The sequence below is a fragment of the Moschus berezovskii genome, chromosome 1, assembly GCF_049115385.1.
Source record: "Moschus berezovskii isolate FMDL1 chromosome 1, NW_MosBer_1.0, whole genome shotgun sequence".
Taxonomy (NCBI): domain Eukaryota; kingdom Metazoa; phylum Chordata; class Mammalia; order Artiodactyla; family Moschidae; genus Moschus; species Moschus berezovskii.
In genome coordinates, this window is record NC_142460.1 from 39,458,822 (window position 1) to 39,484,077 (window position 25,256).

General features: G+C 35.9%; 1 long non-coding RNA gene across 2 annotated transcripts in view; it reads right to left on the reverse strand.

The window, feature by feature from the left end:
- The window catches only part of LOC129553375 (uncharacterized), a 393,842-nt gene that overhangs the window by 260,624 nt on the left and 107,962 nt on the right, over positions 1-25,256 (reverse strand). Inside the window, exon 1 of one of the 2 annotated variants that reach the window (XR_016037386.1) lies at positions 9,214-13,843. The exons of the other annotated variant lie outside the window; for it this stretch is intronic. This is a non-coding gene — a long non-coding RNA (uncharacterized LOC129553375). Of the gene's footprint in view, positions 1-9,213; positions 13,844-25,256 lie in introns of those variants that run through there. 2 annotated transcript variants of the gene reach the window in all.

Sequence of the window (25,256 nt, forward strand, 5' to 3'; positions counted from 1 at the left end):
GGACAAAGAAGATGCAGTACACACATATAGTTGAATATTACTCAACCAGTAAAGAGAATGTAAATAATGCCATTTGCACTAACATGGATGGATCTATAGATTGTCATACTCAGTGAAGTAGGTCAAACAGAGAAAAATAACTATTGTATGATACTGCTTATGTGAGGAATCTAAAAATAAGTGATGCAAATAAACTTATTTACAAAACAGAAACAGACTCACAAACTAGAGGATGAAAACTTATGATTCCTAGGGGGAAGGGACAGTTAGGGAGTTTGAGACTAGCATGTACACACTGCTATATTTAAAATGGATAACCAACAAGGATTTATTAGATAGCACAGGAAACTCTGCTAATGTTAGGTGGCAGCCTGGATGGGAGGGGAGCTTGGGGGAAAATGGATACATGTTTATCTATGGCTGAGTCAGACTGCTGTATACCTGAAACCATCACAACATTGTTAATCAGCTATCAGTTCAGTTCAGTTCAGTCGCTCAGTCGTGTCCGACTCTCCGTGACCCCATGAATCACAGCACGCCAGGCCTCCCTGTCCATCACCAACTCCCGGAGTACACTCAGACTCATGTCCACAGAGTCGGTGATGCCATCCAGCCATCTCATTCTCCGTCGTCCCCTTCTCCTCCCGCCCCCAACCTTTCCCAGCATCAGAGTCTTTTCCAGTGAGTCAACTCGCCGCATGAGGTGGCCAAAGTATTGGAGTTTCAGCTTTAGCATCAGTCCCTCCAATGAACACCCAGGATTGATCTCCTTTAGAATGGACTGGTTGGATCTCCTTGCAGTCCAAGGGACTCTCAAGAGTCTTCTCCAACACCACAGTTCAAAAGCATCAATTCTTCGGCGATCAGCTTTCTTCACAGTCCAACTCTCACATCCATACATGACCACGGGAAAAACCATAGCCTTGACTAGACGGACCTTGGTTGGTAAAGTAATGTCTCTGCTTTTTAATATACTATCAAGGTTGGTCATAACTTTCCTTCCAAGGAGCAAGCGTCTTTTAATTTCATGGCTGCAATCAGCATCTGCAGTGATTTTGGAGCCCCAAAAAATAAAGTCTGACACTGTTTCCACTGTTTTTCCATCTATTTCCCATGAAGTGATGGGACCAGATGCCATGATCTTTGTTTTCTGAATGTTGAGCTTCAAGCCAACCAGTATAAAATAAAAATGTTAAAAAAAAAAAAAAAAAAAGCTGGAGATAAAACCCTCTCAGACTGCAGACAATACTACAAAGCTATAACAACTGAAACAGTATGTCACTGGCACAAAAAAGGACACGTAGATCAGAACAGAATAGAGAGTCTCGAAATAAACCCATAATACACCTACCGTCAAAATATCTTCCACAAAAGAGGCAAGAAAATACAATGGATAAAAGACAGTCTCATTAGCAAGCGGTGTTGGGAAAGTTGGACAGCTACATGTAAACTGATGAATTGGAACACTCCCTCACACCATACACAAAAGTAAACTCCAAATGGCTTAAGGACTTAAATATAAGACATGACACCATAAAACTTCTAGAAGAGAACACAGGCAAAACATTCTCTGACATAAATTGCACCAATATTTTCTTAGATCAGTCTTCCAAGGCAAAAGAAATAAAAGCAAAAATAAACAAATAAGACCTAATCAAACTTAAAATTTTCTGCACAGCAAACAATCAACAAAACAAAAATACAGCCTACAGAACTGAAAAAAAAAAAAAGTTGCAAATGAAGTGACCGAATAGGGGTTAATTTGCAAAATACTCAAACAGTCCATACAACTCAATACCAAAAGAAACCAAAAAAGAAAATGGGCAACTTTCTTGGTGATCCGGGGTGAAGAATCCAACTTGCAATGCAGGGACATGGGTTCCATCCCTGGTTGTGGAACTAACACCCCACATGCTGCAGGACAGCTAAGCCTGCAGATCACAACTAGAGAGCCCAAGCAATGCAACAGAAAATCCTGCATGACACAATGAACATCCCACACACTGGAACTGAGACCTGACGCAACCAAATAAATACAGCTTACAAAATGGGCAGGAGACAGACATTTCTCCAAGGAAGAAACACAAGACGATGAACAGGCACATGAATTCAAATCAAAACCGGGTATCATTCACACTAGTCAGAATGGACATCATCAGAACGTTTACAAATAATAAATGCTAAAGAAGGTGTGGAGAAAATAGAAACCTTCTAGACTGTTGATGAAAATACAAACTGGTGCGATCACTACGGAAAACAGTATGACGTTTCCATGAAAACCTAAATATGGATCCAGCAATCCCAGTTCTGGGCACAGATTCAAAAAAGACGAAAACTTTAATTTGAATATGAACCCCAAAATTTAAAGCAGCACTATCTATAATAGCCAAGACATGGAAGCAACCTAAGTGTCCATCAATAGATAAATGGATAAAGACATGGTGTCTGCACACACACACACACACACACACACACACACCCCACAATGAGATATTGCTCAGACATTAAAAAGAATGATATAATGTCACTTGCAGCAACATGGATGGACCTAGAGATTATTAAACTAAGTGAAGTAAACAAATGGAGAAAGATAAGTATCATATGATATCACTTACATATGAAATCTAAAAAAAGGTTACAAGTGAATCTATTTACAAAATAGAAACAGACTCCCCAGACATAGAAAACAAACATGGTTATCAAGGAGGAAGTGGGGGGATGAATATATTAAGAGTATGGGGTTAGCAGATACACACTATTATATCTGTATGTGTACATAGAATGTTACATATTCTATTTTATATATATATAATAGAAAAACAACACAGATTTACTGTACAATGCAAGGAATGACATTCAGTATCTTGTAAAAATCCATAATGGAAAATAATCTGAAAAAAAAGTGGCTATGTATAACTGGATCACTCTGCTATATACCTGAAACTAATATTTAAATCAACTATACTTCAACAAAATAAAAAAGCAGGTCTTTTCCTGGTCAGATAATATTAATGACAGTAGCTTATCCTTGGTGGCTCAGACATAAAGCATCTGCCTGAAATGCAGGAGACCCGGGTTCGATCCCTGGGTCAGGAAGATCCCCTGGAGAAGGAAATGGCAACCCATTCCAGTAATCTCTCCTGGAAAATCCCATGGACAGAGGAGCCTAGTAGGCTACAGTCCATGGGACTGCAGAGTCGGACACGACTGAGTGACTTCACTTTCACTTTATCAGTATGGAGTACATAAGTAGCTCTAAGTGAAATGAATGGATTTTTTTAAAAAGCTGATTTTCCAGAAATGTAGGCTCAAGGTCATTGCTTATAATCCAATAGACAAATACAGTTTATTAGTATTCCCTATTATACCAATGTATTTACATCTTATTCTTGATATTTTTCTTATCACTTGGCAAGGAAACATAAAGATCTCTTACACACGCACATTATCTTGTGAACATGCACACATACACATTTTGGCTGTAGTTGGATCATCTTGCATGTTATCAGGAAGTATATAATGTAATGTCATGAAGGCATAGAGTATATAGAAGAGATCTACACTCCTAATCAATCTTCACAAACCTGCTGTATGTTTTGGTCGGGCTGTAATTTCCAATAGCTTAATGGTTCTATAGCTTAATGCTACCAAGACAGAGACTCTCCCAAGTGCTCATAAGTATTAATTCCCATTATCTAGTAAACCTAGTAATGATGCTTCTAATCCAATTTAAAAACCATTAAAATGCAGCCAGTTTTAAATCCATTATAATTTAGCTCATTTCTGTGAAATTTAGAAGAAAGCAGCTGTACATTGTGCACATCTATAAATTACTTTTAATTGCACTTTTCTCAAGCGAGAAAGGAAAAGCTTTACCTGCAAAGCAAGTTGTAAATCTGACCACAAAAATGCTGGCAAACACTTGTGCTTTATATATATTATATTATATTGTATATATACATATATATATATAATTTCATTTTGGGCTCATCACATAATCTCATCTCACTGTTAATCCAGACTGTGACAAGATTTAGTTACTTCAAGTTTCATCTGAGTAGACATTAAGATGGAAAATGGAAGCTGTAAGATATTTAATTACTCTGAAGTTGTTTAGTTATCAAAGAGGAGGGAACAAATTTCATAGGTAGACTGGCTGATTCTGAAAGCAGAAAATAGGCAAATACTATTACATTCATGTTTAATGATTTGGGTATTGAAAATTTAAACAAATCCCAGATATGAAGTAGCCTAATAGCTCACATTTTATCTAAGACCAATTCATTCAATAAGTCAACCCTTTGTCTTATATCAGGAATTTTGAACTACTGATTACCAAAGTCAATTACTAGCTTCTAGTAACAAATCGCAATTTCTACATTAAATTTCTTGGTACAAAATATTTCAATAGAAAAATGTTATCATTATATAAGTATTCTGAACTGATTATTGCTGTTTCATCTGACAAAATTACAAATCATTCTTTGTTTCTCTATTCTTGTTGATTCATTTCCTAACAATTGAATATGTTTTAGAAACAGCTAAATTTCACGTGAATAGGGATTTTCTGTGCATCAAACTTTTGACTGTCAAGCTACATGAATGTATCTAAAATTGGCTGTTGACAAAAAAAAATCTCTCTGGGGAATATTTATGAATGGGCCCTAGGAGTAGAGAGGAAAGTACATGTGACCCATTTAGAATCCTACAGAATAAGCAACAGCAACATACATACAATTTCAAAAGCTGCCCCACTAGCAAAAAATTTCTATTTACATCATTATGCCTCATGAAGACAATAATAGAAACAATTTTTAAAATGGTTTCATCAAGTAGTTTGCAGATGACATCTCAAGTAAATTATAATAAAATTAATCCCAAACTGAATTTCAGGAGAGTTGCTTCTATCATTGTTTAAATATTTTGGGCATGCAATGTATATTGATATAAACTATTTTGATCACAAAGCACAGTTTATTAATTCACAAGGAGAAAATACATATCACACAGCTTTTAGACACTCAACCTTTCATGTACAACTGACCACATTCTTCAGGAAAGTGCCCAGGTTTAGTGAAGAATGAAAAACTAATTATCCTTGTTAAGGCTGAGTTGGCTTGGTTATTATGCTGATTTGGCCAACTGATTGAGCTGATCTACCCAAATTGTGATTTTGTTTTTTTAAATTACTATACAGAGAAGAACACTGCCTTTGCCAAAGAGAGCCAATCACAGACCCTCCAGTTAACAACAAGAAAGAGTGTGTTCTGTAACATACTTCTGCAAAAATTTCTGAGATTAATCTTATGGGGGCTCTGAAGCAAGACATGGGAAATGACTACATGGGCCTGAAACATTATACATCATATTAGACTGGACCAAAATCATCACTTTGCTACCACTTTCCTGTAGCTCTTAAGTGAAAAGCAAATGAAGGCTGCTCTTAAAGCCCACTGTGTATCTTTCCAGTTTGTTGTTTGGGGATGAATAGCAAGTTGTAATTAGTTGCTATAAAAATACACCACGTCATTAATCTTCATTCTATTTTCTATTTTTTTTTTTAAACTGAAGTCTATAGAAAGCCCATGTATTCCTCACAGTTACATAAACATTAAAGAAATACAGTCATTCCTTTCAAAATCTCTGCAAAGTGTAAAGTAGTTGATAATCACAGGAGAGAAAAAAAAAATTGAAATATTTTCGGGTATCCCACCACACACACATGCTGACCTCTTAAGTTAATGGAAGAAATGAAAAATAAGGTACGGCTTAGTTTCATGGTATTTTTTAGGAGAGTTATTACATGATACTCAAGAATAGCAAAGTGGAGGCAATTTAAAAACTAGTAAATACAAATAACTTTTAAGCCAATAATCATATTATACATTTTCTATAAATTAATAAATCTTTAAAACTAATAATAATGAAGTATCTAGAATCACTACACCAATATGTAAATGACCACTAATTTACACAGAATATTCAGTGCTTCAAATTATCAAAGTCATCAGATATGATGTGCTCGTCTATACTAATTTATATATAAACTAGCTTTCAATATGAAACTCAAAATCTTCATTTATTCAGTGGACTGTGGAATAAGAATAAACTTCGAACCCACTACTACTTTTTCCAGCCTAATTCTCACAAGATAGATATTTCAAGATTTACTCAGAGCAGAAGATGTACCTGTACCTGGGCACATAAACAAGAAAGCTAAAAGTTAAAACTAAAAACCAGAATTTTAGAAAAAAAAAAATTGAGCACCAAATAAGAGGCCCTTTGCTGATTTTGACTTTGAGAAAAGAATATACAGCTAGACATAAATTGCCATTGTTTAAATATATAATAAGTCAGGTTGTTTATAAAATAATTCCTACCATGTTTAAAAACTGTATCAAATAACAATATTTACTTTATGATAATTTTAAAATTAAATTACTAGTAACTAAGAAATGCAACAAGTGCAAATTGATCATTCTTTTATACAAAATAGACAAAATAAAAAAGCATTATTTATTTTGTATTCAACATAAATTGTATTTAAAATCAAACCATAACATTTAAATAGTTACCTGGCTATCTAATTTATAGCTACATATTAGCTACATGGAAATATAACAGTTGTTCGTCTCATAAAAGAATAAAATACTACAGTCATTTCTACGGAAAAAGTCTTATAAATGCACTTTCAAAAAAGTAATTTTTTAATGTTCAAGATTCACTGTATTCATTAAATGACAAAATACTATCAGCAGTTTACACAAAACGTGTCTCTTTCTTGTTAGCACATACTTTCTCCAGTACAACAAAGGTTGGTGTCTTACATGTTCCACCATCTACTTTTGTTGTTACAAATTCAAGACCATCCTACTTATGCTAATCTTTTATGGCAGAGGTCACTGCAGGTGTGCCAAAATTCAACAATTATATTCTATCTAATGTAGCAATACATTTACCTCATTGCTGGATTTACTATTTAGAACAAAGCATTTTGTTTGAATAATAAAATGCTCAACAAAAATGCCCTGTTATAACATTTCTTGCATTTAAAAGTTGCGGATAAAATACTGCAGCTTTAAAGTGTGTTTTTTTCCCAACAAGAAGTACATTTTATACTTAATTATTTAATATTTCTTTTAACTGGGGGGAAAGAAAGAATTTTCTGTGCCTGTTGCATAATTGAAACTAACCAAAGCTCTGTCACACTTAAAACGGTAAAGACCCATAATTTAAATTGACAACTGCAAATGAATTTCACTTTCTCTAAAGAATGAAGTAGTTTCCAGATTGTAAAGTTGAATATGTTTTTAAATTTCCAAGAGATTGGGAAAAATAACAAATAAAACAAATTATTCAAACTGTTCTTTGCAAATAAACTTAACAAAATATTGAAATATTTTTCTTTTTAGAAGTAATTGTATTCTAAATATTGTTTTAAAATGTCAACTCAGTGAAAAAATGTACTCATTGCTTTGCAGCCATTGTCCCAAAAGAAAAATTAGCTAAAGTTCCTTAACAAGCATACACTTTTGAAATATTCAATTACAATTTATAACTATTGCAAAAGAAAGTAAATTTCTTAGCTTTTTCAGTAAAGTACACAACTTAAATTCTTCTCAATACTTACATGTTTCTACCTCAACTCAAAAGTATTTGTCAGTAATTTTGTACAGTTGAATTTCTTCTGACCTCACAAACTAACGTATCTGTGCACTTTAAAAGTTTGACATTTTATCGCATTTATTTTACTATGGCCTCTAGTAGCCAAAAAAACCTACCACAGCAACAGCTAAAATCATCACTTGAAACATTTCTCAATATATTTAAGAGAAATATTCTGTCAATTTCAAATAAGCAAGACAATTAATTAAAAAATAAATGGAAACAGAAGACAATGTTGTGTTATGACAGCTAAGGTTAAGATAAAAATAGAATTCAAAAATAATTTTTAAGCAAGGACCTTGCTGAATAAGCAAGCTATCTTATTTTTCCTGCACCTGTTTGATGATAGCAAACAATAAAAATGTTCCTGCTTTAATCAAATTTTGAGATATCTATCTTATATATTAATTTCTTTTTCAATAATACAAAATATTAGATTGAATGAGAATTCAACTGTGATCTCACAAGGAAGTACAGAACTTATCCAGGTAAATATCTATAAATATCAAATGTGTATTGCCCTTTCCCAATTTATAACATCTCTGTATTTTAATGTTGACTGACGTAACTTAAAACACTTCATGCTTGTATGCAACTAATAGCAAGGTAAATACAGTATTATAACTCACCCCACAGTAATACCAAAAATATTTTATACATACATAAATTATATATACGTACATAAATTGATCTGAAGGATATCAGATCCATTTGCTAACGCTAAAATTTACTTTAAGCTAATGTTCACTTTTTTCTACGACTCCAATTAGCAATCTTTTCACTGTGTAATAAAAAAAAAGGTAAGATAAACATAGCGATAAATATATGAAACACATATGTACTAAAACAGCTCTAACTCATGATTTCTTAAAGAATAAATCAGGCTCTTATCAACATTTCCTTAAAAAATACGGTTAAAGTGAAAAATAAAGTTTCACTCTAGATTACCATACACTAACATAAAAGGCAAAATAACAGTTAGTATAACAAGGTTTATAAAAAGAAAACAAAGCAACTGAGATCCCACTTTTCTGCTTTTAAATACACTTCTATATGTCTATTTCTAATGTCTAAATATATTGCTGAAAATGGTTATGTAAAAATCTGAGGTTGTTTGTATCTGATTACTAAGGTATTTCATTGCAACCTGTGAGTTTAACTCTTAAAATGCTGGAGTATAAAGTAACACATTAGCTTTCATGAAAAAATTCATTTATAATAAAATAAAAAGTGACAGTTCTAAAAATCAGATGAAAGTGTCTTTATGATTTGTTTCACACACACAAACACTTCATTTTTATCACAAAACAACAATTAAATACAAGTATTTAAAGTTATTCAGTCATGTTTATATATATCAAGCACTTCTATTTAAAATATTTGTTGTAAACACAAGGTGTTAATACATTTTTAAAATTATACGAAAAGTTCTAACATTTTTTAGAATCTTAAACTCTATGATATTTAAAATATACAAAACATCCCATTTAAAAAATGTTAAACTTCACTGTGAGCAGAGTGAAACTTCTAGAAAACTTCATTACTTACTGTCCACTGAGGATTACTGACAGAGATGAACATTTTTCAGAATTTATCCTGAAGTGTTTTGAATAACTTTTTCATACTGTATAGTTTTCAGTGTGATTATCCCTACACTGATCTGCTGAGGAAAACAAAAAAACTGGTAAATCTTCTTTAAGATTGTTCTTGTTATAACATATTTTAGGTGGCCACAAGCAGGAACTCATAATTCTCAAAAGCAACAATATGAGGAAAATGTTTTTAAATGCTTGTTTCATCTTTACTGTATAAAGTCATTTTGACATGCCTACACAACTGATTATGGCAGCTTTCAGACATGATTTCTAATAAAAAAAAAATTATTTTTTTTTTGCTCCAGGTTCTTTAGAGAAAGCTTGCCGCTGGGAAGTTGATCTTGGCCAAGTGCCAAAATCATGTGCAAAGGGGCCTCATTAGGGATTCATGGCAGCCTTCAGCACTAACAAAAAATGTGACCCAACAGGCTAAATCAGCGACTAAAATTAAAAAGTAAGAGACAAAGACAACTTACTTAATATTCCTTCCAAAGCAACATTAAACTTCTTTTGGTAATTAAACCCTTGTTAGTCTAATGCAGCGTTCCTCTGTCCTCAAATGATTGTACAATTACTCTTTAAAACTTGTCAATTTCCCTCCTAAATACACTTTCTTTCTGCGGCAGTTTACAAAGATTTTGCTATATAATAAAACCCTATATCCAGTATAATCAGTTCAACAGCAGAAAACAAAATCGTCAAAATGCAGACTACAGTATTCCCTTAAGATTTAAACAAACAAACAAAAAATAAGCAAACAAATCAGTACCTTTTAAACTTCTACAGAAGGGAACAGGCACACTCCAAGCTCACGTCGCTTGTAATGATTCGTTCTCACTGCCCAACTTTTCCCCCAAAAAAGTAGATTTGATACGCAGCCTTACCTAGATGTCTTCTGGCTTTCCTGCAGATCAAAAAGTTTCCTGCCTAAGCACACAGATATTCTTTCACAAACCATAAAGGCCCTTTTATGAATCCAACCCTGGAACAGTCTGCCTTCCACACCACGTTGAGAGCTCAGTGCGTCAGCTCTCAAGATAAAATACACTGCTAATACACAATTAGTGGGAGAGGTTGTCTTCTGGAGAATTTATCTTAAGGAAAGAAGGAAAAAGAAGCTTTTTTTTTTCTGCTCTTTTTTTTTTTTTTTCTGGAAAAAGAAGAGAGGGTGCGGTCAGATGTTAGGTTTTGCCTGAGAAAGGGCCCTACACTGCACTAGTACCTAAATACTAGCAGAAGCTGCCTGGGAAGACAGCCAATGGAAGGACTTTGTTTGACCCAGCTGCCAATCTCCCCTGAAGCCGTGCGCCAGACTAAACACTCACACTATTTTAACTGAAATCAGGCTACAGCAGCTGTTTGCTTTCCGGCTCTGAGCTCTGCACCCACCATGGCCTGTGCAGTTCACCCAGCGAGTTCTGCTAGCTGCGTGGCTAAAAATCTGTTCTGGGATGGGATTTGTCATTGGAGAGCAAAATTTAACCCTATTCCTCGTGGTAAATCTGAACTGTGTGTTGCTCAGCCTTTGCATCTGGTAATTCGGAATAATTTTACAATCTATTTAAAGAAGAGTGACATTTTCTTTCACAGAAGAAAAGATTTGAGTTACAAAGATTCATATTTTCTTTGAAATTCTAACCTAAATTCTTCAGATGTTTTCAAATAACACTAAGATAACTCTTGTGCGTGGCAAGCACAAGACCTCTACCAAGCACTTCTAACAACAAAGATGGTACCTATTCAACCCTACCCAAACTTCTTCATCCCTACCAAGATGGAAAGTTGGTAGAATGGGTACACAGACTCAAATCATTTTGAACGTTAGTTCTTACTACTTAAGGCTCCTCCAGAAGCAGCATCTGAGCACAAAAGTAATTCGTGTTCCTTATGTGAAAAAGTACCGTACACCTGGGGCGGATTCATGTCAATGTATGACAAAACCAGCCAATATAATATCGTAAAATAATTAGCCTCCAATAAAAACAAACAAACAAACAACAACAACAACAAAAGTACCAAGTGATCCCATTTATCTTTCCTAAATTTCTCACCTTATTTAGCTATTAGGCTGAATGTGAAAATCAATCATGAATTGTAAAAGATTAAAATACACCCATTGGTAGCCTAAATTGAAAAGGAAACTAAAGAGATGTTAGACAGGAGAAGCACAGTTTAAATAATAATAAGAATGATCTGATGTAAAAGGAAGAAAAGATCTGATAACCAAGAGTTATTGCATACAAGATAGGAGCCAAACATTACGTATACACAGAAAATAAGTCAGGAAGTCATTCAACATGTGGAAGAGAGAAAGACGTTGACAGGAGTGTGATAACATGGACTATAATCAAGTTATTCTTATTCCTGACCAAATTCCTAATTATGGAAAACGATGGTGAGAGAGAACAGCATCTTCTCATTTAGGGATCTAAGTTTCTGTTGTTGCTCAGGGGTAAAGGAATGTCTCTTCATTTACAGGCAAATAGCCAGTAAAACTTTAATTTTTTTAATGTAACTAATTCGGTTCACAGTGTAGTCAGAAGATGACCAAAAAAGAAATGTTTCTGATACACTGCAAATGTACTACCAGGGATAGTTTGGCAAAGTTGTTCCTCATACTTTAATAGAAAGTATAGTTTGTTGCTATTTCTGACCGCAAAATAATATTTCTGTTGTCTTAGAAACTAGAGATTGAAGTTACAAAAAGTAGTGAGGATGGTTCTAGAGAGGGTGAACTATTAGGTTTGATGGGTACACATAAATCGAAACACCCAATTCATTAAAAATGCATGTCAAGATAATTTTGTATGACAAATGAGTTACTATCTCATTCTGAAAGGACTACATGCATTAACCTGGAAGATTTGCTTTGGATCTGGCCTTCTACACAGGGAAGTAAAATTGGTTGCTCAGAATTCTCATGGAATCAGATAAAATGGAGGAAAATGTTTGTGTGTGCGCCTCTCTTTCAATCCACAAAAATATTCAACATGTTTCTCTGAATGGTCTATTACAATCTACCAAGAAAATATCACACAAATTACATAACTATATGTACTTCTGCAGTAGCTTAAGAAATAAATGTCAGCTTTTTAAGTCATCCAGTCTGTGGTATAGTTTATCACAGCCTGAGAAAACTAATACAACTCTTAAGTTAAAAGGAGTGAAAAATTATCTTATTGTTGATTACTTGATTGCAATTTGTTTCTATACTCAGGTGTTTGATTTTGCATGATCATGATAGTTCTGATCCATGGATAATTTACAATCGAGGCATGGTACTAGATAAAAATTTCATATCAAGAGTTGGAATGATCAAAGGTTAGTCTTTGTAACGGGAAAGTTCAAATAAATTCTACAAAGAGAATATACTCTGAAGGAAGAAGAAAAAGAAATGTGGGTGCCTTGTAAGAAAGTTTGGATAAAGGTAAAGGAAGTGAGACTGAAAATAATCAAAGATAAAATAAGTCAAGGGGGTAATCAAAATATCCCCAAGGGAAACCATATTTGCCCAGATAATTAAGAATGGACTCTCCACCTACATAAAGCTGGAAGTAGCAAGATCATGATGGGAAATGGATTAGAATAGGAACACTTTTGCTGCTGTGTCAGGCAGATTTCTAAGACAGCCCTAAGATTCTCACTCCCTGGTATACCTATATACTACTCCAGAAGTTGGGCAGACCCATGAAGATGATAATTTAGTTGTCTTGTTGATTAGGTTATCAACTTGCACGTGAGAGTCAATGAGCTCTCCATACAGAGTGAGAAGGAGAATGAAGATACTAACAGGGACGTAATACTCCTGATCAGATAGGCAAGGAAAAGACAATTGAAGTTACCAGTGCAACGAGATGGTGGTTTACCCATCAGTTGGTGTGTGATGTTAGCAGTCACTCATCTTTCGATTCACCTATCCTCTCAAAAATTCTAAGTAATATCAACTCTGTGCAGGGGCACTAGGCTAACTGTTGTGTGGGATTAAAAAAATAATAACAACAGCGCTCAATCTCATGTTTCCAAGAGTCTAGTTAGCAAACTGAAAGCCAAACAGTCGATTCTGAGGAAAATACCGCTGTGTTTGCTGAGCATGTCAGAATGCCAAGGCATTAGGTAATATCAAGTGATTCAGTAAAATTAGATGGAATATTAGGACAACATTGATAATTATCATATTCAAGTATTAATAATGAGCAGGTTATCCTATTATAAAAGATGACATATTTTTGTCACCCTACAGCTTCCTAATATTACTGTCTTAAAGTACCTGGAGAATCATTATTGGTGAGAAATTATAACTGTTGGTCTCTCGTGTCTTTTTTGGTAAGCAGTTCCAGTATTCCCATGCTAGCTGAGACCAAAAAGACCACATATCTCTTTTAAACTTAACAATTAAAAAATAAAATGCAAGACATCACTGTAGTGCAAAAAAGTCCATTATTACACTAAGGTAAATTGTGAACCACACTATAGTGGCTCCAGCTTTAAGCAAGATACAGTAAGAATACAAAAGTATTTTGAATATGTTTCCTAATGAGAATACCCCTAAAATACTGAGAATACCCTTAAAATAAATGTTAAATGTAAATTGAATGTGAACAGGGAACAGAATAATTCAAGTTCTTATAAAGAAAATGATCCCAAATGACCAAGAAAATCATATGCAAAGTTTTAAAATAAGACATGACACAACACAATTATCAAAATAGAAAAGTAAGTTAAAACCTGGGGTAACAAATGATGATATACATGGACACACAGCATACATATAAACAGAAAAAAAAAATTTAAGTAATGGAATGATTTTAAAACAGACTTCACTTTGCAAGTTTTTTCTTAAATCATTCCTGCTTCAAACAATTTTCTAGATTTATAATCTGTTTTTGAGACTTTTCATATTTTATAGTTTCAGAAGGATTAAGAGCAATCTAAATACACACAAGGAGAAACAGATAACATGACTAGTCCTATATCTATAAATAAATTGAATTAATAAATAATAACTTTTCTCTAAAGAAATCACCAGACACAAACAGTTTCACAAGCAATTTCTACCAAATATTAAAGGAAGAAGTAATATCATTTCCCCACATTTTTTTTTTTAAAGCAGAACACTACCTAACTCATTCAATGAGCCTGGCATTATTTTAATGCTAAAACTAGATACAAGAAAAAAATCACAGACTTGTATCTCTCTTGAATATAGACACAAAGTAAAAACTCACTAAATTTAACAAGTGAAATTCAACAATGTATAAAAATAATAACACACTGCAACTAAGTGATATTTATTTCAGGTATGCAAGGCTGTTTCAACATCTGAAAAATGAATCAATGTAATCTACTATATCAACAGACTAAAGGAGGTAAATCATGCTGCTGCGGCTGCTAAATTGCTTCAGTCGCTTCCGACTCTGTGCAACCCCATAGACTGGCAGCCCACCAGGCTCCCCCGTCCCTGGGATTCTCCAGGCAAGAACACTGGAGTGGGGTGCCATTTCCTTCTCCAATGCATGAGAGTGAAAAGTGAAAGTGAAGTCGATCAGTACTGTCCGACTCTTAGCAACCCCATGGACTGCAGCCTACCAGGCTCCTCAGTCCATGGGATTTTCCAGGCAAGAGTACTGGAGTGGGTTGCCATTGCCTTCTCTGGTAAATCATGTGATCATATTAATTGACACAGAAGAAATAGTATTTAACAAAATCCAACACTCAATCATAATAAAAAATATTCAGCAAGCTAAGAATAGAGGGGGAATTTCTCCAAATAGGTGAAGGACATCTATAAAACCCTATAGCTAACACCATCAACGTGAGTAGCTAGATGCATTCCCTCTAAGACCAGGAACAAGGCAAGCACGTTCCCTGTTTCCATTTCTATTCAGCATCACATAGGAAGCCCTAGCTGATGCCACAAGACAAAATGGAAATAATAATATTAATAATAAATATGGGAAAAAATAAAACTGTCTCTATTCATTGATGATAGAATCGTCTATATAGAAAATTTCAAGCAATTTTTTAAAATAAAAAAGCAACCAGAGCAAGATTTCAGGACACAAGATTGATATATAAAATCCAACCGCCAGTTAGCCCATGAATAAGTTCTGGGGTTCTAATGTACAGCATTGTAATTATAGTAAACACCACTGTATTGTACACATGAAAATTGCTAAGAGAATAGATCTTAAATGTTCTCAGCACAAAAAGATATATATAATAATAATATAATATAATATATATAATAATATATAATAATCATATCATGTGATGAAGTGTTAAATAATATTGTTGTAGGGCTTTCTTGGTGATTTAAACTGTAAAGAATCTACCTGCAACGTAGGAGACCCTGGTTTCATCCCTAGGTCAGAAAGATCCCCTGAAGAAGGGAATGGGAACCCATTCCAGTATTCTTGCCTGGAATATTCCATGGACAGAGGAGCCTGGTGGGCTGCAGTTCACAGGGTCGCAAGAGTCAGACACAACTGAGTGATCATCACTAACTAACAGTAGTAATCAGATTGCAGTATGCAAGTGTGTCAAATCAGCAACATGCGGTGCAAGCCTGCATTCTAAGTGGCTTCAATAGTGTCTTACTTTTGTGACCCTATACCTAGGTATAAATCTAACAAAATATGTACAATACATATTTATGTGGAAAACTACAAATTGCTGGTGATGAAGAAAAGGACAATCTAAATATGTACGCTTTTGCTCTGTTAGGGGAGGGCCCAGTATGCAGTGTCTCCAGTAGAGATGAACACACATATCACCCATATCTTGGTTTCTAATACCATTCTCCAATAACATGGACTAGGGCTCCTTGGAGAATTGTCGGATCCCAGGACTCAGCAAAATGGGCCTGGTGGGCTGCTGTCCATAGGGTCACATAGAGTCAGCCACGACTAAAGCGACTTAGCATGCATGCATGCATTGGAGAAGGAACTGGCAACCCACTCCAGTATTCTTGCCTGGAGAATCCCAGGGACAGAAGAGCCTGGTGGGCTGCTGCCTATGGGGTCGCACAGAGTCGGACACGACTGAAGCGACTTAGCAGCAGCAGCTTCTTATAGTGCCAAAAAGTAAGTGCCAGAAATAAAAATAAAAAATAAACAATGGTGAAGATACATTAAAGGGATACAGAAACCAATTGAAAGAGGTCTCAAGGGCCAAAACTGAAACAATTTAAACCACAAAATACATAACGTACTATTGGACTACAACCCAAAGTATCAATACAAAATAAATATCCATGAATATGCATATCCATGAAATATCCATAAATACCAGTATAAATTAATGGCTATATATTCCATTCTTAAGGAGGCGTAGCAAATCTGCCAACTCCCTAAGTGTGGGCTGACATTAGTAACTTCTTAGTAATTACAAAGTAACTTCCTTCCGAAGAACACAGTATTGAAAGAGAGAAAAAATACAGTTTACAGTAGAGAAAGCTGACAAACATTTCTGCAAGCCAAGTGATCAAGAGGAACATCAACATTGATGTTATTTTAAAAACATTTTATTTTTTATATTATGTGATGAAAATGGCAATTCACCTTGGAGATCTTCCTTCCCAAAATGTATACTTCAATCTAAGAAAAACATCAGACAAATCCAGTTGAGAGATTTCCTATGGAACAATTGATCAGTAAACCTCACAATTGTTAAGTTCCCATTTTCTAGATTTATAAATCAGCTTTTCAAGGCTTTTCATATTTTATCAAATTTATTTTGTAGTTTCAGAAGGATTAAGAATGATCTTAATATACACAAAGAAAAATAGATAACATGACTAGCACTGTATCATTAGAAACAAGTCTGAGTAGCTGTCACAACCAAGAATAGTATAAAGAAAAATGACTCTTAATAGAATGTGGGGTTCTGAATGAGATCCTGGAACAACAAAAAACAAGGGAAATATGGGAAAATCTAAGGAAAGCTGAAATGTATGGACTCCCTGGTGCTTTGGATGGTAAAGAAACTGCCTGCAATTCAGGAGAACCAGGTTTGATCCCTGGGGTGGGAAGATCCCCTGGAGGAGAGCATGGCAGCCCACTCCAGTATTCTTGCCTGGAGAATTCCTGGGACAGAGGAGCCTGGTGGGCTACAGCCCACGGGGTCCCAAAAAGTTGGACATGACTGAGCAACTAAATTTTTTTTTTTTTTTAGGAAGTAATGTATTGACGAAAGTGACAGAAGAGAGTGAAAAAATTGGCTTGAAGCTCAACATTCAGAAAACTAAGATCATGGCATTTGATCCCATCACTTCATGGCAAATAGATGGAGAAACAGTGGAAACAGTGGCAGACTTTATTTTTCTGGGCTCCAAAATCACTGCAGATGGTGACTGCAGTCATGAAATTAAAAGACGCTTGCTCCTTGGAAGGAAAGTTATGACCAACCTAGACAGCCTATTAAAAAGCAGAGACATTAATTTGCCAACAAAGGTCCGTCTAGTCAAGGCTATGGTTTTTCCAGTAGTCATGTATGAATGTGAGAGTTGGACTATAGAGAAAGCTGAGTGCCGAAGAATTGATGCTTTTGAACTGTGGTGTTGGAGAAGACTCTTGAGAGTCCCTTGGACTGCAAGGAGATCCAACCAGTCCATCCTAAAGGAGATTAGTCCTGGGTGTTCATTGGAAGGACTGATGTTGAAGCTGAAATTCCAATACTTTGGCCACCTGATGTGGAGAGCTGACTCATTTGGAAAGACCCTGATGCTGGGAAAGATTGGGGGCAGGAGGAGAAGGGCACGACAGAAGATGAGATGGTTGGATGGCAACACCGACTTGATGGACATGGGTTTGGGTGGATTCCGGGAGTTGGTGATGGACAGGGAGGATTTGCGTGCTGCGGTTCATGGGATCGCAAAGAGTTGGACACAACTCAGAGACTGAACTGAACTGAACTGAATGTATTGACTGTGTTTGATTAATTGTAACAAATACTACTATTGTAACATACTACTGTAAGGAGAAACCAAATGTGGAGTAGGGATTCAGGAAATCTTTGTACCACCTTTATGATAATTTTGTAGATATAAAACTGTTATACAGTTAAAAGTCTATTAAAATGTGCATTATAAAAATATTTTAAATAGGAAAAATTACTAAATATTTCATGATATGTTACCAATAATTTCTTAGGTGTGAGAGTAATATCCAGAAAGCACTCTGGGGGAAATTTGTATTAAAATATTAAATCTACTCATTTTGTTTCCATGACATTGTTTCCCCAATATTTTTTCTTCCTCTATTTATGATTTTGTTTTTAACTGTTTAAATTTGTTATTCAAGATTCGCTCTTTAGCTACTTTTTTCTTTTCCCACTCTACTCAGAAGTCGAATTGACTTTTACAAATAGGTTGATAACCTCTAAATTTTCATCACAGACACCTCTATATGGTGTTCCAGATCCCATTTTTAAAATATCTATTGGCATCCCAAGTCCATTCCTAAAACCATATTTATTCTTTTTCCTCTAAACTGCTCCTACTCTGCTTAACAGCCAACCATGATCACGTGGCAGATGACTAAAGTCAGAAGAGATATCATGGTATTTCAACAGTTTCTGAGTAAAACTTTGGGTCAAGTGGAGAAAACACAAAATATAAAAACATAACTAAAGAAAAAAATTATCAACAACAATAAAGAACCTTTAGTGGGAAGTGCAAAAAGATTTATTTTGCTCTAGGAAAGAAAAAGAAAGAAATCATGAAAGAGAAATTGATCCTCAAAAATAATTAAAAATAAAATTATAGTTCATGAATAAAGTTCCTTAACTATAAGAATATTAAAAAAATAAAGATATCAAAGATAGAACTTTCTCAAACTTAATGCTAAATTAGAAAGTTCACTATGTTCCGCAAAAGTAATGGAAGAGGCTACAGACTTAGATCACTCTAGCAAAGAAAAATTTTATTTACAATTTTAAAGGACACACCTTTGTTGTTGTTGTTACTATTTGTGCTAAGTCCACGTGAAATGCTGTCATCCCATGGACTGCAGCGTGCCATGCTTCCTTTTGCTTCTCTATCTCCCGTTTGTTCAAACTCACGTACATTGAGTTGGAGATGCCATTCAACCATTTCATCCTCCATTGCCCCCTTCTCTTCCTACCCTCAATCTTTCCCAGCATTAAGGTCTTTTCCAATGAAGCCAAATGTCTTTTGGGTTCTTCATATCAGGTGGCCTAAGTATTGGAGCTTCAGCATCAATCCTTCCAATGAATATCAGGATTGATATCTTTTTAGGATTGATTGATCTCTTTGCTGTTCAAAGGACTCTCAAGAGTCTTATTCAGTACCACAGTTTGCAACCATCAGTTCTTCAGTGTTCAGCCTTCTTTATGGTCCAATTTTCTCATCCATACATGACTACTGGAAAAACCACAGCTTTGACTATATGAACCTTTTGTCAGCAAAGTGATATCTCTGCTTTTTAGTATGCTGCCTAGGTTTGTCATAGCTTTTCTTTAGAGGAGCAAGTATCTTTTAACTTTGTGGCTGCAGTCACCATCCTCAGTGATTTTGGAGCCCAAAAAGATAAAATATATTACTGTTTTCACTTTTCTCCATCTATTTGCCACAAAGCGATGGGACCTGGTGCCATGATTTTCATTTTCTAAATGTTGAGTTTTAAGCCAGTTTTTTCACCTCCTCTTTCACCCTCATCAAGAAGCTCTTTCGTACCTCTTCACTTTCTGCCATTAGAGTGATATCATCTGCGTATCTGAGGTTGTTGATATTTCTCCCCACAATCTTGATTCCAGCCTGTGAGTCATCCAGCTCCAGTTTTTCATATGATGTACTCTGCTTATAAATTAAATAAGCAGGGTGACAATATACAACTTTGATGCATTCCTTTTCCAGTTTGGAACCAGTCCATTGTTTCATGTCTGGTTCTAACTGTTGCTTCTTGATGTGCATACAGGTTTCTCAGGAGACAAGTGAGGTGGTTTGGTGCTTCTATCTCTTTAACATTTTTTCCACAGTTTATTTTGAATCAGAAAGTCAAAGGTTTTAGTTAGTCAATGAAGCAGGTGGTGTGTTTATTTTTTTCTTCTGGAATTCTGTTGCTTTTTCTATGGTCCAATGGATGTTGGCAATTTGATCTCTAGTTCCTCTGCCTTTTTAAAATCCAGGCAATGCAAAGAACATTCAGATTACTGTACTATCACACTCATTTCACATGCTAGCAAGGTAATGTTCAAAATCCTTCAGTCTAGGCTTCAGCAGTATGTCTAACAAAAAACTTTCAGATGTACAAACTGGATTTAGAAAAGGACAAGTCTTACCACTATCAAAATTTAAAAAAAAAATTGTATTTATCCACATAGGAATAAAAATGGTCTGTCCACATTATTTCTTTTAAAAAATGAAAAATTAATAATATCTATGTATCTCTGGTGGCTCAGACGGTAAAGAATCTGCCTGCCAATTCAAAAGACCTGGGTTAGAATCCTGGTTCAGAATATCCCCTGAAGAAGGGAATGACAATCCACTCCAGTACTCCTTGCCTGGAGAATTCCATGGACAGAGGAGACTGGCAAGCTATAGTTCATAAGGTTGCAAAGAGTCAGACACAATTGAGCAACTTTCACTCACTCACTCAATATTAGAGTATAATAGTTTTTGAGTGAAAGGATTTAGGTCCAACTATAGAGATATTAACGGAGAAGGCAATGGCAACCCAATCCAGTACTCTTGCCTGGAAAATCCCATGGACGGAGGAGCCTGGTAGGTTACAGTCCATGGGGTCTCAAGTCGGACACGACTGAGCGACTTCACTTTCACTTTTCACTTTCATGCATTGGAGAAGGAAATGGCAGCCCACTCCAGTGTTCCTGCCTGGAGAATCCCAGGGACGGGGGAGCCTGGTGGGCTGCAATCTATGGGGTCACACAGAGTCGGACACGACTGATGTGACAAAGCAGCAGCAGCATAGAGATATTAAAATGCAAATTTCTTCTTACTCTACATTTCACTGTTTTCAGTTATATAAGCCAGTAACATTCCTTATTGTTTAAATAATGTAGAATTTATTTTTCTTTAATATAACATGGAAAGTATTATAGCTTAGCCAGATTTTATCTCATGCATAAAGGCAACAGAAAAACATCTTAAATGAACAAAAATTAAGAGATTTGATTATTCTTTATAAAATTGCATTAGATATGCCAGCTAACTAACTGTTGGATCAAAATTCAGTGTCCACAAATAGATGAATGGATAAAGAAACAGACACACAATACATAATGTAATATTAATCAGCCTTTAAAAAAGGAAATCTTGCCATTTGTGAAAATGTATATGAATTTGGAGGACATTATTCTAACTGAAATAAACCAGAAACAGAAAGACAAATATTGTGTGATCTCACTTATACGTGGAATCTAAAAAAAGTCCAACTTAGAAAAACAGAGAGTAGAATAGTGGTTTTCAGGGGCAAAGGAAGTAGGAGAATTGGGAGATGTTGATCAAAGAGTACAAACTTTGAGCTGTAACATGAATAAACCCTAGACATCTAATGTACAACATGGTGACTATTCTTAGTATTACTGTATTACATATCTGAAATTTTCTAGTGAAGTAAATCTTAAGTGTTCTCACTACACACACACACACACACGCACACACACAAAACTATGTAAAGCAATGGATATGCTAATTAGCTTCAAAACACCATGTTTTATACCTAAACATGTATAGTTTTTAACTTGTTAATCATACCTCAATAAAGCTGTAAAAACAAAAATAAGTTTAAAAAAGAATTTAATAGAGAGGACTTTCTTACTCATGATGGGCCCAAAACTCTGCATCTTGACTCAAATCTTCCTTACGTTTTTATATGCCATTTTCTTCTCCTTTCCCATACTAAGAAATAGGTTTGTCATGCTGCATTATTCATAACACAATGTTTAATGATGACTTAAAGCGATAGTGATATGTCCTACTCCAATGCTTGCTAATGATAATCATTTACAAATCAGTGATACTGTGTCTGGCTTCATGGTGCTGGAGGGGCAGCTGCACAGCAGTGGAGTGACTTTGAGGAGGTACCCCATGTCCAAGGGCAAATTAGAAACCCAGAAAGACAATAGGAGGGGTGAGATCATGTTTAGAATAAAACTCCATGCCCAACAGAGACACTCAGAGGGCTCTAACAAACCTTGGGTGCAAAAGGACCCAGAGACCCCACAGACACTGAGACAGAACTGAGTTTGAGTGTATTCTGCAGGGTATGGGTCAGCAGTGGACTGTGGCAGGGACAAGGGTTCTAGATGCAGTAGACCTGGGTATGGCATAAGACCTCGTGGAAGAGGTTAACCCCACCACAGAGTCACCAAAACTTACACAGGATTGGGGAAACAGACTCTTGAGGGCACAAACAAAATCTTGTGTGCAGCAGGACCCAGGAGAAAAGAGCAGTGACCCCGCAAAAGACTGACACAGACTTGCCCGTAAGTGTCCAGGAGACTCTGGTGGAAATGTGAGTCGGCGGTGGCCTGCTGCAGGGTTGGCAGCACTGAGGGCAGCAGTGCCTGCATGGGAACTTTTGAAGGAGGTGACCATTAAAAGATGTCCTTTTCATTAGAGGGGACTGGAATGCAAAAGTAGGAAGTCAAGAAACACCTGGAGTAACAGGCAAATTTGGCCTTGGAGCACGGAATGAAGCAGGGCAAAGGCTAATAGAGTTTTGTGAAGAGAACACACTGGTCATAGCAAACACCATTTTTCCAACAACACAAGAGAAGACTCTACACATGGACATCACCAGATGGTCAACACCGAAATCAGATTGATTATATTCTTTGCAGCCAAATTTGGAGAAGCTCTATACAGTCACCAAAAACAAACTGGGAGCTGACTGTCTTTCAGATCATGAACTCCTTATTGTCAAATTCAGACTTAAATTGAAGAAAGTAGGGAAAACCAGTAGACCATTCAGGTATGACTAAATCAAATACCTCATGATTATACAGTGGAAGTGATAAATAAATTCAAGGGATTAGATCTGATAAACAGAGTACCTGAAGAACTATGGACAGAGGTTCATGACATTGTACAGGAGGCAGTAATCACGGCCATCCCCAAGAAAAAGAAATGCATAAAAGCAAAATGGTTGTCTGAGGAGGACTTACAAATAGCTGTGAATAGAAGAGAAGCTAAAGGCAAAGGAGAAAAGGAAAGATATACCCATTTGAATGCAGAGTGCAAAAGAACAGCAAAGAGAGATAAGAAAGCCTTCCTTGGTGATCAATGCAAAGAAATAGAGGAAAACTATAGAATGGAAAAGACTAGAGATCTTTTCAAGAAAATTAGAGATATCAGGGGAACATTTAATGCAAAGATGGGCACAATAAAGGACAGAAATGGTATGGACCTAACAAAAGCAGAAGATATTAAGAAGAGGTGGCAAGAATAAACAGAAGAACCATACAAAAAAGATCTTCATGACCCAGATAGCCACAATGGTGTGATCACTTACCTAGAGCCAGACATCCTAGAATGCAAAGTCAAGTGGGCCTTAGGAAGCATCACTATGGACAAAGCTAGTGGAGGTGATGGAGTTCCAGTTGAGCCATTTCAAATCTTAAAAGATGATGCTGTGAAAGTGCTACACTCATTATGTCAGAAAATTTGGAAAACTCAGTAATGGCCACAGGACTGGAAAAGGTAGAATCTTCATTCCAATCACAAGGAAAGACAATGCCAAAGAATTCTCAAACTACTGCACAATTGCAGTCATCTCACACACTAGCAAAATAATACTCAAAATTCTGGAAGCAAGGCTTCAACAATATGTGAACTGAGAACTTCCAGATGTTCAAGCTGGATTTTGAAAAGGCAGAGGAACCAGAGATTAAATTGCCAACATCCGCTGGATCATCAAAAAAGCAAGAGACTTCCAGAAAAACATCCACTTTGGCTTTATTGACTATGACAAAGCCTTTGATTGTGTGGATCACATTAAACTGGAAAATTCTGAAAGAGATGGGAATACCAGATCACCTGACCTTCCTCCTGAGAAATCTGTATGCAGGTCAAGAAGCAACAGTTTCAACTGGAAATGGAACAACAGACTGGTTTCAAATCTGGAAAGGAGTATATCAAGGCTGTATATTTTCACCCTGCTTATTTAACTTATATGCAGAGGACATCATAAGAAATGCTGGGCTGGAGGAAGCACAAGCCAGAATCAAGATTGCATGGAGAAATATCAGTAACCTCAGATATGCAGATGACACCACACATATGGCAGAAAGAGAGGAAGAACTAAAGAGCCTCTTTATGAAAGTGAAATAGGAGAGTGAAAAAGTTCGTTTAAAACCCAACATTTAGAAAACTAAGATCATGGCATCTGGTCCCATCACTTCATGGCAAACAGAGGTGGAAACAGTGGAAACACTGACAGACTTTATTCTTTGGGCTCCAAAATCACTGCAAATGGTGACTGTAGCCAAGAAATTAAAAGATGCTTGTTCTTTGGAAAAAAAGCTACAACCAACATAGAATATTAAAAAGCAGAGACATCATTTTGCCAACAAATGTCCATCTAGTCAAAGCTATTGTTTTTCCAGTAGTCATGTATGGATGTGAGAGTTGGATGTAAAGAAAGCTGAGTGCTAAAGAAATGATACTTTTGAACTGTGGTGTTTGAGAAGACTCTTGAGAGTCCCTTGGACAGGAGGGAAATCCAACTAGTCCATTCTATAGGAAATCAGTCCTGAATATTCATTGGAAGGACTGATGCTGAAGCTGAAACTCCAATACTCTGGCCACCTGATGCGACGAACTGACTCATTGGAAAAGACCCTGATGCTGGGAAAGAATGAATGCAGGAGGAGAAGGGGACAACAGGGGATGAAATGGTTGGAAGGCATCACCAACTCAGTGGACATGAGCTTGAGTAAGTGCCAACAGTTGGTGATGGACAGGGAGGCCTGGTGTGCTGCAGTGCATGGGGTTGCAAAGTGTTGAACTTGACTGAG